The sequence below is a fragment of the Palaemon carinicauda genome, chromosome 38 (assembly GCF_036898095.1).
Source record: "Palaemon carinicauda isolate YSFRI2023 chromosome 38, ASM3689809v2, whole genome shotgun sequence".
Lineage (NCBI taxonomy): Eukaryota > Metazoa > Arthropoda > Malacostraca > Decapoda > Palaemonidae > Palaemon > Palaemon carinicauda.
The window spans coordinates 51,876,899-51,890,771 of NC_090762.1; the positions used below are offsets into that span (position 1 = coordinate 51,876,899).

Below are 13,873 nucleotides of genomic sequence, written 5' to 3' on the forward strand. Positions count from 1 at the left end.
CTAACACAAGAGGCGTATCCTTGCTTACTTTACTTTCTTACCGGAAGGGCTACGCCCCCTTGCGACCCTTAGTTAGACTGCCTTATCTTTAGATTACCCCAAGACTAAATCTCAACCCTGTGTTTTTTTTCCAACCATCTTCACTCCTGGCACAGTAATACCAAATCATATTTCTTAAATCATAAAACAAGCTTCATATCATTGCATTTCAGAACAAGACAAACAACAGTTTCCCCATGAATAAAATTAATTTGACAAGAATAAAAAAAATTTACGCCTGTCCTAATGAACTACATTTACCCCTAGAAGTTATGACTGAAAACCCTCATTTTAAAAGGAAAAAACAAGAACACCATCTATCCTAAGGTTCCTTATCTAACCTAACCAATTAGCTGTATCCTTACCCTTACATACTTCCTTACCAAGGGGTATGGCCCCCTTAGACTGCCATATCATTTTTAGCTTACCCTAAGACACTTTGCAACTCTGTATTTTCTTCCCAGCTGGCTTTACTCTTGAAACTGTTTTATTGAGATGTATTTCTTAGTTTGATCGGTCCCTAAAACTTGAAACGTATGTACAGTATTTCTGGTGATTAACGTTATCAAATTTGCTTAAAATACTAAAATTTGCTTAAAATACTGTATAACACAACAGTAGAGTACTTGTTATTTCCTCCAAAAGGGAAATGATCACTTGCTTGGGATGATATTGATGAGTGCATCTTGCATGTAGGCTATAAGTATCAAAGTAGAACTGTTTCGAACGTGCCCTAGTCAGAGTAGGAGCTAGTATTAGGAGGGGCAGAGCTAGTATAGTAGATGTGAAGTCAGGAGGTTGACCAAGTAAAAGTCACATGACAATAGAAACCTCTCTGAATTAGAGAAAAAAAATGACTACTAATATTAATAATGCAGAAAATAATAAAAAGGAGTTTGGACAGGTTACTAGGCTTATCTGTCGGGAACTTTATGAATTGTTCTCATTAGCTTCTTGTGCCATGGGAGAGATCAGCACAAAATTTTAGGTTCATATAGAATGGTAAGAGCATAAAGGAATTCTTAGCAAAAATAATTATGTAGGTTGGTAGTATCTGTCAATTTGACTAAGGTTATCGGGTTCAAAATAGTTGGTTTAAAGAGGTCTATTCGGTCTATTCTATTAATGTATGTCATTTCTAAACTCCTGAATAATATTGTACTATACTTTAATAAAACTAATACTGTACACAAGTACAGAACATTGTCCTCTGATAGTTAAAGTTGTAACTTCTGTTAGTGATTTAACTAAAAATTTATAATTACCGGGGAAGCCCGGCCTACCTCGCAGTCAGCTAGCCATGTACTCTGGTTGCCTGTCAAGTTCTGGCTGTTTTAAATTTTTTGCTTTCTTTTTCTGGAAAAATTAAATGAAGGGAACAAGGATATGCAGTCGTTTCAGGTTAAGCCGCAAATGTTGGACAGGGTTATATGTAAACTTGCCATTAATCTCATCATCCTTGTGCCTTTTGTTGGGATGGCATAAGTATTGACAGTCATCCCCTTGCTAAGTATGACTGTAAGATAATGAAAATAATCTGAATCTAAGGAAGTTGATCTTCCTTTGGCATTGCTGGTGCTCTGTCAGTGGGAGAAAGCTTTTGTGCTGCTGCCATGACTTTTAGGGCTCTCCTTATGGTGTCTTCCCAACTTCTATTTCGCTGTTGGTGGCACCATCGTAAGCCACGCCGGCTTACGATGGTGCACGCTCTTTCTCTTCTGGATCTCAAAGATGCATACTTCCAGATCCCCATTTATCCATTGTCAAGGAAGTACCTGAGATTCACTCTGAGCAAAAAGATAGACCAGTTCAAGGTGCTGTGCTTCAGCCTACCCACAGCACCTCAGGTGTTCACACGAGTGTTCTCTCTAGTGTTCACCTGGGCTCACAAAAATGGCATTGGTCTTTGATATCTTGAATATTGACCGATTCTTGCAGACTCAAGGGAGACCCTTCTCCATCAGGACAGACTTCTCGCATTATGCCAAGATCTGGGGATCATGGTAGACTTCGAGAATTCGTCATTGGAACCTTTGCAGGAACTGGTATATCTAGTGATGAAGATTGATACCAAACTAAGTACTGTAAAGTCTTTCCGTTCAAAGAGAGAATAGAGAAGCTGCCCGTTTCTGTCACAGGCCATTCTGCCAGTACATCGAAAGCAAAGGTTGTTGGGACACCTGATATTCTTGGAGAGATTGGTACACAACAGTCACTTGCAATTTCACTCTCTGCAGTGGCAGCTGAAGACGTTCTGGTCTCAGCACATAGACCTTCCGAACTCCATGGTTCCGATAGGGTCAGAGATAAAGAGAGACCCGAGTTGGTGGGTGTCAGACAACAACTTGCTCAGGATAATAGACCTACTCTCTCCTCCCCAGAATTGATGCTCTTTACAGATGTGTCAAAAGAAGGGTGGGTGGCTCACCTGTTGCACCTCATAGCCTCCGGACTCTGGTTCGAATCTGAGTGACAGTACCACCTAGACCTCCTGGAAATGAGGTCTGCCTTCCTAGCCTTGAAGCAATTATATCAGCTCCTTTCAGGGAACTCCATTGTGCTGATGAGCAACAACACCACAGTAGTGGGGTACATAAACAAGCAAAGAGGTACTTTTTTTAAAGCCCCTCTGCCATCTAGCTGTGGTAATCCTAAGGTGGACGGAAGTCAGCTTGGTAGCCCTATCAACATGTTTCATCCTGGGCTAGAGGAATGTTCTTGCTGACAATCTGAGCAGGAAAAATTATATTGTTCCGTAACCGAAATACAAACCACGCTATTTACATTGGGTTTACCTTTTAGCGCAGCTGAAATGGCGAGCCATTAGAATTTAACGAGGGTGTATTACCCCCGCGCTAGTTAGCGGGGGGGTAGGGGAGTGGTAGCTAGCTACCCCTCCCCCCCTTCACACACAGGTGAATGCTCACTTTCACTTTTGGCTCGGACTGGGACAGACGTCTCTGTCTTGGTCCTCGCTTGGCAGCCATTGTTTGTTTTGTCTTTACTTAATCGCTTACTTTTCTTTTACTGAATATATATGTAAACATGTTTTCATGTTTGTATATATATTTGAGTATAGAAATCAGTAAGTTTCCTTTTCAGAGTTGTGTGTGTAGTGTACGATATCTCCGTGGAGTCCTCGGCAGTTAGGCCACCACGGCGTAATTCTATGGGTGGCGATCGAGTTTGACTTCAGTCTTTCTCTCTCTCTCTCTCTTGAGGTCGTTCACCCTTTTACTACGTGTTACTACATGTTACTACGCCCTTGTAGCTTCCTTCCCGTGTTGGGGGGTTGCTACGCCGTACGTTTTGTCTCAATTAGTTTATGAATCTAATTGTAGTTGTTAATTTTTCAGCTTGTAGAACGATTCCTTTCGGGGTTTTCGTTCTTTCTTTAGTATTCATTCTTTTTTAAATTACATAATTACAGTTTCATAATTATAATGGTTATAATTCCGTTTTGGTTACAGCTCTCCTTCCGTGAGTGTAAGTGGTTGTGAGGGCACGTGCCTGTTGTGTAATTCTTGTTTCCTTTCCCTCGGGATTCCTCTTCGGAGCCTTCCCGGGGGAATGAATGTGTACTAATGTTTTTTGTTTTATTTTTTTACAGTTACCGATCTAGTTCGTTTCTGTAATATGGCTACGGGGTGAGCTGTCTTGTGGAGGCCTGGGGATTCGGCTGTTGCTGCCTCCCCTTTGGATTTTCGTCAGGGGCGTATCTCCTTCTACTGGAAGTACTCCCGTGACGATTGACAGCTCTCCAGTTCATTTTAGAACTCAGGAGGCTTGCCTCCTTGGGTGGGTAACTTTCCTTCCGAGGGAAGTTTTTCCTGTCCAGGCTTGAGTTTTTCCCCTTTTGCGGGGTTCTTCTCTTGTCTTTTTTTCGTGCGACTATGCTCTTGGTGCTGAGCGGTCACACCTGCAGTTTCGCTCAAGGGGCTGGGCAACTGCAGGAGCCCCTCTTCGGAGGTTTTCTCCTTTTAGGTCACTGGCTGACCAGTCTCTTCTACGAAGTGTTTCTCTTTCGTTCGCGAGAGAGTACACTCATAGAGACTCCTCTTCAGAGGATTCTTCTGCTGCTGTTGCTGTTGGCCTCCTTCGCCGTAAGGCTCACCGTCCCCCTCGTCGTAGGGGCCTCTCATCTCCCTATAAGGGGGCTAAGAGGCGCCTTTTTGAATCTACGTTTGCAGCCTACAACTCCTTCATCCGCCTTGTTGCAGATGGACAGCAGTCTGACGGGCAACGGTCTTCCCGACGGACAACGGTTTTCCGATGGACATCAGTCTCCCGGCGGACAGGCACTGTCTTCCGGCCTGCTCCTGCTCAGTGTTAGCGCACAGGCACTTTCCTGCTCATCAGCGCTTCCTGATCGCTAGCGCTCTCCTGTTCGCCAACGCTCTCCTGTTCGTCAGCGCTCTCTTGCTCGTCAGGACTCTCCTGCTCGTCGGCGCTCTCCTGATGTTCGCCCTCCTCGCCAGCGCTCTCCTGCTCATCAGCTCTCTTCTGAGCGTCAGCGCTCATTTGAGGATCATCGCCCTGCGGTCTCTGACCATCCTACAGTTCCTGCTGAGCTCCCTGCTCGCCATCAGTCTTCTGACCCTGTGGCTACGCGATTTCGTTCAGCGCGTGTGTTAAAAGCAAATGTTCGCCAACGCGCCTGCGATCTTCCTGTTCCTGCTCGTGAACGCGCTGCGCCACCTGTTCCTTCACAGGATCTCACGCGTCGACCTCCTGCTCGCCAGCGATCACCTACGCGCCAGCGATCACCTGCTCGCCAGCGCGCACAGGCGATTTTAGTATCGCCTATTCGCCAGCGTTCTTCCACGCGTCAACGATCACCTATGCGCCAGCGTTCACCTGCTCGTCAGCGCGCTCAGGCGATTTTGGTATCGCCTATTCACCAGCGTTCTACGCGTCAGCGATCACCTGTTTCTCGGCGATCTCCGGACCGCCCGTGTGTGTTACAGCCTGCGCGCCAACGTTCTCCAACGTTTCGTCAGCCGGAGGTTCTAAAGGGACATGGTTCGCCGGCTACTAGCTCGCTATCGCTCGCCAACGCGTCGCCATGCCACAACGCGCCATCGCCTACCTGCGCGTCAGCGCTCACCAGCTCACCACCGATCTCCTGTTGATCCACATCGCCAGCGGTCTTCCTCAACCACGCGGCAGCGCGTTTCCTCGCCATCGCGCCAACGCTTGCGTTCTCCGCCTCGGACACGCGCTCATTCACCTGCCCATCCGCCCGCGCGACCGCTCGCCTGCACGCCCGCAGGGGGGGGGGGGGCATAGTTCTAGAGGGAGCGGCAGAGTTCACGAACTCTAGGATTGCAGGTTTCACACTATGAGGATGCTTAAGGTTACTCATCCGGATGACAGCTTCCCAATGCCCATTCCCGCACGATCTCTGTGATCAGCCAAGGATATCGCGCCTGCCGTCTGTCAGCGAATTCAGTGTCTCTGAACCTCTATGCCATAGCGTCGGCAAGAGTTGCCCGGTTGGGCAGAATGATCCATACCTTAGGCGAAGGTCCTCCATAGGATCATCGACGGCTTCACCCCCGGCTTCTTCAGTCGATCCTTTCTTGTAAGGAAGGATGTGAGACGGGAGTTCCGTAGTCGACCTCTCAGCCCTGATCAAGTTTGTCCAACAAACTTCGGCCAGCGTAGAACAGCAGAATCGATCAGACTGGTAACGAGGCGACAGGACTCCTTAAACCCTGGATCGGAAGGACGGGTACTTTCAGTTTCCATTCCATCCATCTTCCAGGGAGCTCGTGGAATTCAGCCTAGACTGCAAGTATTCCTGCTTATGATGCAGTGTGGCGATCCCGCCGTGGCATCGCAGGTTTTTTTCCCCAGAGAACTCTCCCTGCTTTCCTCTTGGCCGCTCAGGTGCAGGCTTCCGCCTCCTTCGCTTTTTGGAGGGCTGGTCAACTCCGGTAGGCTCGGGTTCGACCTTCTTCAGCGCCGGGACAAGCTTCCGGATGCTTACCATGAGTGTGGGTTCATGGTATTTTGCTAGGAGCCTTCTCTTCTTCTGCCTCAACATCTGGAGTATCTGGCCATGATATTGAGTCAACGGCCTTACCACGTTGAAAACCCCGCTTCTCGTCCGTCCAGCGAGGTTAAGCAACGTCGGTTCTGGTCGGTACTTAGATGGGTGACCACCTGGGGACGCCAGATTCTGTTGCCACATTCTCCGAGCCTTCCCTTCAGTTGACTGTGGCAAGGCTGAGGAGAGTCGCAGTACCTGTTCTCAGTCAAGCAGAGCTTTCAGCCCTACCTTGGAACGTTTCCTAGTTCTCCTTTCCTCATTGACCCGTCTATAGTCCGACCGGTCGCCTCAGGATAAGTTCCATGTGGGGCGGTCCAAGTTCCGGTGGTTTCAGGCAACAATTAACCGGACTTCCTGGCCCCTATGGGACCAGCGGAACGATTAAACCTGCAATGGGTGTTGACCTATGGAACCTCTTGATGGGAGTGGATATTCTCGTCCTTTCCCCACATTCTTGATGCTGTTCTCGGACTCATCAAAGAAAAGGGGGGGGGGGGGCGCATGTTCCGGTTCAGGCCTATGGTCAGGACCTGAAGGATACCTCTCCATCATTCAGGCAGGCTTAGGGGCCGTAATCTGGCCCCTCTACAGATCCTACAGCTCCTGCCGAGTCGCTCCGTGCGCGTCGACTTCATGATTCTGGCGTGTTCTAACCAGCAGGGGACGCATTTTCACACCTTCACATCTTGCAGTAGAGGTACCGAGATGATTGAGATACTTTCAATACCACCATCGGCTCTCTCATTCCAGGCAAAGGAATGTTCTCTCCGACTATCCGAGCAGAGCCTCGTAGAGAGAGTGTACCTGGGGGTCTTTGACCTTGAGTAACCAGCAAGTCCTGGTCTGGGGGACCTGATCGCGACAGCTTGGAACCTCAAGCTTCCGCTGTTCTTCCCCCCCAGTCTCAGACCCCGAGACTCTGGCAAGATGCATTCCGGTGATGGTGGGACAACTTCGACGCCTGCGTCTTCCTTCCTTTTTGTCTGTGGACAATGGGTCTCAACAAGACCAGGTTGTCTGTCAACCTTTCAATGGGAGAGCTCCACTGGGACTATGCGCAGAACGGTTTCTGGACCCTCTGCTTCCCCTGACGGAACTCCCGGGAGAGCTTCTCCCACGGCGCAGACTACTCAAACAACCACACTGCAACATCTCTCCCGAACCGGGGCGTCGCTTCGGCTTCATGCCTGGAGACACTACGCCTCCTCCTCAAGAAGAGACAACCCGCTACAGTCACGGGACGGAGGTCGTGTCATCTGCGATAGTCATCCGCAGGGGTCTTCCAGGCGAAGTGAAGAGTCTTCGGTGGTTGGTGCCGTGGGAGATATACCTCTTTCCTTGAGGCCTCTTCTCCAGCAATAACGGTCTTATTGCCTTTCGGCGGGAGGAAACTCCTTTCCGCTCTCGGCAATGAAGCCTGTCGCTCAGCCTTTCCCTGACCTTCAGGCTTAAAGGAAGAACTTTTTCCTGCCCGCTGGATCTCTCCTCGCTCATGCGAAGCTACGATCGTCCCTGCCCTAGTCGGAGGAAGACCTCCAACTTGGAGCATGGCTCGGACTTTTTAGTCCCTTAAGAGATCTTCTCAAGACCCTTTACGACAGGCCTCGGATTGTATTCCGTCTAGGGTCTCCTGCTCACTCTGGCCGCGGCCAGTGTGTAAGCAATCTTCTTGGTCTCGTACGACTCCGCCCTTTCTAAGGAAGAGGGGAAGGCAACATTCAGGTTCGCTCCTGAGTTGTTGGCTAGACTCAGAATCTTGGGGTCCCGGCCCTTCGGTCCAATTCCTTCAAGATTTCGAGTCTCCATTCTGTATCTGATGTCCCAAGACCTTCTCTTTCTTGCCAGTAAAGGAATCGAGAGGTTAGCTTTGGGAACAGCTGCAGTTTGTCCTCAGTTGCAGCCGATTTGGGAGCACAAGGAGGACACAGGGGAGAGTCACCAGTATACCTCTTCAGCCCGGACTCAAGGACATTCATCTCGACCTGTCTCCAGACCCTCCCCCGTCACGTCGCCCTACAGCACGATGTTGGATACATCGCAACGTCCCTCGCCTTCGAGTAATACTACTCTGTGATGCAGGTGCTACAAGCTGGAGTCTGGAAGCGTCTAATGACCTTCGCAGCCCGCTTCCTGCAGGGCGTGACCCACAGGAGTCTCGATACGTTTTCTATCGCTCTGTGGTGGCTACACAACAGCTGGTCTAACCTCAGGCTTCCATTTTGGACAGGTAGCAGAAGGTTGAGGGCATTGTTAGCAGGTTTTAGTCTGCATGAACGAAAGAAGTATGTCTGGCCCTTATTTCTTTCTTCATCATCCCCTCTACGGGGAAGCAGCCTCCTGGTCTCTGCATAGCTGACCTCGAACCTCTGCAGGTAAACCATGCTTCCTTGTGTTCCGAGTATTGAGTCAATACTGTCGCGTCCCCCATACCCTGACGAGGTGGTATTGGGAACGTCCTAACCCAGAGTTCCTTCTGGAACTCCAGGTCAACTGCCTAGGACGGGTCACACTTCTTCCTTCACACACAAGCTTATGTAGGCCACACGGTTCCTTGCGAAGCAAGGAACTTGTGAGGTGCAGGGACTCCTTTTCTCGAGTGCGACTCACTCGGATTCTGAGTCCCCGGGTAAAGCCAAAGCCAGTATGGCTGGGGACTTTCCACCCTACCTAATGGGTAAGTCACCCAATGTAAATAGCGTGGTTTGTATTTCGGTTACGGAACAAATGACAAATTCGAAGATAATTTGTATTTTTCCTAACCATACAAACCTTAGCTATTTACACATATTTGCCCGCCAGCCCTGTCCCCCAAGATAAGTCCTACCTCTAAGTGAAAGTGAGCATTCACCTGTGTGTGAAGGGGGGGAGGGGTAGCTAGCTACCACTCCCCTACCCCCCCGCTAACTAGCGCGGGGGTAATACACCCTCGTTAAATTCTAATGGCTCGCCATTTCAGCTGCGCTAAAAGGTAAACCCAATGTAAATAGCTAAGGTTTGTATGGTTAGGAAAAATACAAATTATCTTGGAATTTGTCATGTTAGCTCCAAGTGGTCTTTCAATCATCAGATAGCCATCAAAGTCTTAACTTTGTAGGGTTTGCAAATTATTGAACTGTTCACAACTTCCCTCAACTGGAAGCTTCCGGTATACTGCTCTCCAGTACCAGATCACCAGGCAGTCTGGCAAGACGCCTTCCAACACTAGTAGGACAACTTGGACGTCTCTGCGTTCCCCACTGTCTGCCTTGTAAGGAGCTTCTAAACAAGGTAAGGGCAACAAAAGACCCCTCGTTGACCCTAATAGCTCCGATGTGGTAACATGTAGAATGGTTCCTGGACCTTCTTCATCTGCTTACAGAGGCACTGAGGGAGATCCAACCACTTATCGATTTACTCTCGGTGGTGAAAGGCTACTGCTCAGCCTTAGGCCTTGCTTTTAGATTGAACGGAGTTGACATTTCCTCCTCGACGGAATTGTCCCCGCATACGGAGTTTTGAGTGCATTTGCCCTCAGTTTGAAGTCATACCTTCTCCTTGGAACGTAGTTGGCGTACTACGATCTCTGAAAGGAGCACCTTTTGAAATACTTAGTCAATCATGAGACTGGGATATGACCTAGAAGATGATTATCCTGTTAGCCCTGGCCTCTGTGAAGAAAGTTAGCGAGTTACATGGTCTGTCCTACAATGTCGCCCATTCAAGAGGAGGGGGAAAGTGACACTCAGTTTCATCCCTGAGTTTGTGGCTAAGACTCAAAATTTGGCTGTAGAGGGTCCTAGATTAGAGCCCTTAAGGGTTCAGAATCTCCGTTCTGTAACTGATGATCCAAATCAACTGTTACTGTGCCCTGAAATACCTTATAAGAACCTCCAGAGCTTGTCCACAGGTCAGCAGACTCTTTGTCAGCACGGGATCAGGCTGGTGATTGACCGAGCTTTACAAACAGACTCCACTCCTGACCGTAGACCCAGAGTTCACAACATCATTGGTGTTAACACACCCCTGGCATTCAAGAAGAACTTTTCAGTGATGCAGGCATTGCAAGCAGATGTGTGAAAACATCAAACTATGTTCACAGCCCACTACCAGCAAGACATAACCCAGAGGAACCTAGATACTGTTTCGATAGATCTTGTTTCGTCTGCGCAAAATGTGGTTACGAACACCTCAGCTGCCTTGTAGAATAAGTAGCAGCCAGTTGAGGGGAGATACTACCAGTTAGTAAGCCTAGAATGAATTAGTGAGTAAGTGGCTTCTTGGTCCTTCATTCTCCCCTCTCTAGGGGTTTCAGCATCCAAGAACACTGCAAGCTGACCTGTGCTGACTGCAGGTGTGGACCATAGTCCCTTGTGTAACCTGATATATGTGAATATATTTGATATGTCCCCGATCTCTTTGCAAGTTGGAATCGGGCAATGTCTAGGTTAAGTGTGGAGCTTAGCTTCAATATTACACTTACCTGGTCAAGTCACAATGCTCAGTTCTAACAATGTTACCAATTACCCAGGCCACTAATTCTCTCTCAAAAGTTTGCGAGGTGTTAGGATCCCCTCTAAACAGCTCGTGCAAAGAACAGAGTAAGTACCCCGCTCCAGTTACTAGCCAGTTGGTTTTAGGACTTCCACCCACCTAAGGCTGTCTCTCCACTGTAAAGAGTGGAACAGTTTGTATATAGTGCCAGAACAAATGACAAATTTGGAAATAATTTGTATTTTTCCTAGCTATACAAACCTGTACCTCTTAACACATACTGAGCCTGCGATCACCTATCCCCAAGAAGTCCTGCCTGCAATTGCAAAGCCATGTTCCATAACTAGTGCAGTTGTCAACAGGGTGGCAGTCTACCTTTCACTCCCCATCTGCTAACTAGCGGTGGGTAGTTACACCTTGCTTAAAAGTCTTACGGCTAGTTGCAGCTATTGTTGAAATATATCTCCACTGTAAAGAGCTTTAAGTTTGTATAGTTAGGAAAAATAAATTTTCAATATTAATCTTACCCGATGATCATGTAGCTGTCAACTCCGTTGCCCGACAGAAATCTAAGGTCGGGATACGCCAGCGATCGCTATACAGGTGGGGGTGTACACAACAGCGCCATCTGTGAGTAGGTACTCAAGTACTTCTTGTCAACAAGAACTCAATTTTTCCTCTGTCGTGCCGCCGGCAAGACCTACTTGGATACGCTGTTGATTCTGGAGTTGTTGTTCACGATTTGGTGATGTATTCACTCTAGAGTTTAGCCTTCGCTATTCAGGAAGCTTTATCATTAGCTTAGCAAGCTTTTGGAATTAATTTGGATTAATTGTTAACGAACTTTGCTAGATTTTGGAATTCCCCCTTGACTTCTTCTACAATTCAAGATGTCTGACCAGTCTCAAGTCCCTAAGTACAGGCAGTGTAGCGTTAGGGCTTGTTCTAGGCGTCTTCCGAAGGCCTCCATAGATCCTCACACCGTTTGTTCCAATTGTAGGGGTAAATCCTGTCAATTGGAAGATCGATGTGAGGAATGGGCTGGGCTTTCGGAATTCGATTTTAACGAATTCTTTAAAAATGCACGTAGGTTAGAGAAGGAGAGAATCAGGAGGAGTTCTTCTCGCTCTGTGGATTTTTCCTCTCCCCATGCCCCTCAACCTTTTCCTTCCCCTGTAGTGGTGACTCCCGACCCTGCTACTAGTGCTCAGCCATCCATGGCGGATATGTTGCGTGCCATTCAGGCTCTCGGTGACAGAGTGGAGTCATTGGCTAATGACCGTAATCAGCTTTTGGCAGATGTCAAAGAGCTGAAAGCGAAAAGTGCAGTGGGAAGTGTTATCAGTGCTAGTGATGTGAAAAGTGTCAGTGTCAGTGTTGCGCATGAGGGTACATCTGTGCGTGCCAGTCGTCCTCCCAGTCCGGGACCTCTTGCAAGCTCCCAAGCCCAGGGGAGAAGCAATGTCGAAGGACCAAAGGGTTCGGCAGGCCTTGATCGGCGTACAGATGTATCCTCAGTGGTTGCGGACGTATCTGTCAGAGATCGTCCCATCCACAAACAGACGAATGAGCCCTACCATTCCTCGTCTGTGGAAGAAGTTTCCAGGAGGAAACGATGGACCAAGGTTTCACGACCGCTCAAGCGTAAGGTCCCTTCCGAGCGAGTCCAACGGCCCAGGTGTAGCCACTGGGTCAGTTCGGACTCGCCGCAGTCTTCCGATGACTGCACACCTCCCAAGAGAGGTAGAGTGGTTCCACAACAGGCTACTGCTCCGTCTGTTGCTGCTCCAACCACGGTAGACCCTAAGTGGTCCATGCTGCAGACTATGCAGTCTCAGCTTGCGGCGTTCATGCAAGAGTATCATGCTGAGAAGGTTGACACTGCACCTGTTAACCTACAACCCGCCGAGGTTGTGCGCTCAGCAGATACTGCGGCTGCCTGCTCCCACACTCCACCTGTGAGAGCTCCACCACCGATGCGCAGTCCACCCTGCCAGACGCATGTTCTTGCTGCTCCATCCGTTGACATGCATGAGCTACCGCATCAGCAGTGGGAAGGTGCTGTAGAGCTGCCGGGTTCTGACACTATGCGGCATGCTCCGCATCCAATACAGCATGCTCCGCAACCCACGGCAACCCCTTCCACGCACCAGCACTCTGCTTTTGTTGTTGCCAGCTCGCAGACTGACCAGCAGCGGCATGATGTTGGATCCGCAGCAGCTACGCATGCACCCGTACTGCCGGATTCAGCCGTTCAGCTTTCTGCTCTGCCTTTGCCACTTCCTACTCAGCTTTCGGATGATGGAGTATCAGATGACGAAGCTGCACATTTGGATGAACCGCACTCCGACTTTGAAGGGCCCAAGTCTACGCCTCCCTCCTTAGACTTTCGTAAAGTCCTTGCCTTGTTCAGGGACTTGTATCCAGAGCAGTTTGTGTCTGCAACCCCTCGCTCTCCTCCCTCCGAGTTTGCTCTGGGCATGCAGTCTGCTGCTCCTGCCTTCACCAAGCTTGTTCTCGCACGATCATCTAAGAGAGCTTTGAGGGTTATGGGAGAGTGGTTGCATTCCAAGAAGCAACTGGGAAAGACTGCTTTCATCTTTCCGCCTACCAAGCTTGCTTCCAAGTCGAGCGTCTGGTATGCCACGGGAGAGGAACCCGGCTTGGGAGTTCCTGCCTCTGCCCAGGGCGACTTCTCAAGTCTGGTTGACTCTCCCCGCAGGTTGGCTATGAGACGATCGAAGATCTGCTGGTCCTTTTCTGACTTGGATCATCTGTTGAAGGGAGTCTTTCGTGCCTTCGAGATCTTCAACTTCCTCGATTGGTGTTTGGGAGCTTTAAGCAGGAAGACTTCCCCTTCGGATAAGGACTCTGCCATGCTGATCATGTCTAGCATGGACAAAGCCATTCGGGATGGGTCTGGTGAACTTGCGGCTTCGTACGTGTCGGGAGTGCTTAAGAAGAGAGAACATCTTTGCTCCTTCTTATCGGCTGGTATCACTCCTTGCCAGAAGTCAGAGTTGTTGTTTGCTCCTCTCTCCAAGTGTCTGTTTCCGGAGGAGCTGATCAAGGGGATGGCTGCCTCGCTTATCCAGAAGGATACCCATGATCTTATGGCATCTTCCGCACGTAAGGCTAAAACCTTACCTTCCGTGCCTAGACCCTTCCGCCCTGCAGCAGTAGACACACCTGCAACTAGGTTCATCCCGCCCTTTCGTGGCAGAACCTCCAGCAGAGGAGGTACCCGTGCCGACAGTCACCGTGGCAAATCCAAGAAGGGTTCCAAGTCCGCAAAAGGCAAGTTCTGAC

The 13,873-nt window shown here is 49.2% G+C and overlaps 1 protein-coding gene and 1 pseudogene across 2 annotated transcripts in view; both read left to right on the forward strand.

Annotated features, from left to right (window-relative positions):
• LOC137630624 (target of rapamycin complex subunit lst8-like) overlaps positions 1 to 13,873 on the forward strand; it is a 224,782-nt gene that overhangs the window by 116,510 nt on the left and 94,399 nt on the right. The window lies entirely within an intron of this gene.
• Positions 6,114 to 6,232, forward strand: LOC137630732 (5S ribosomal RNA; annotated as a pseudogene).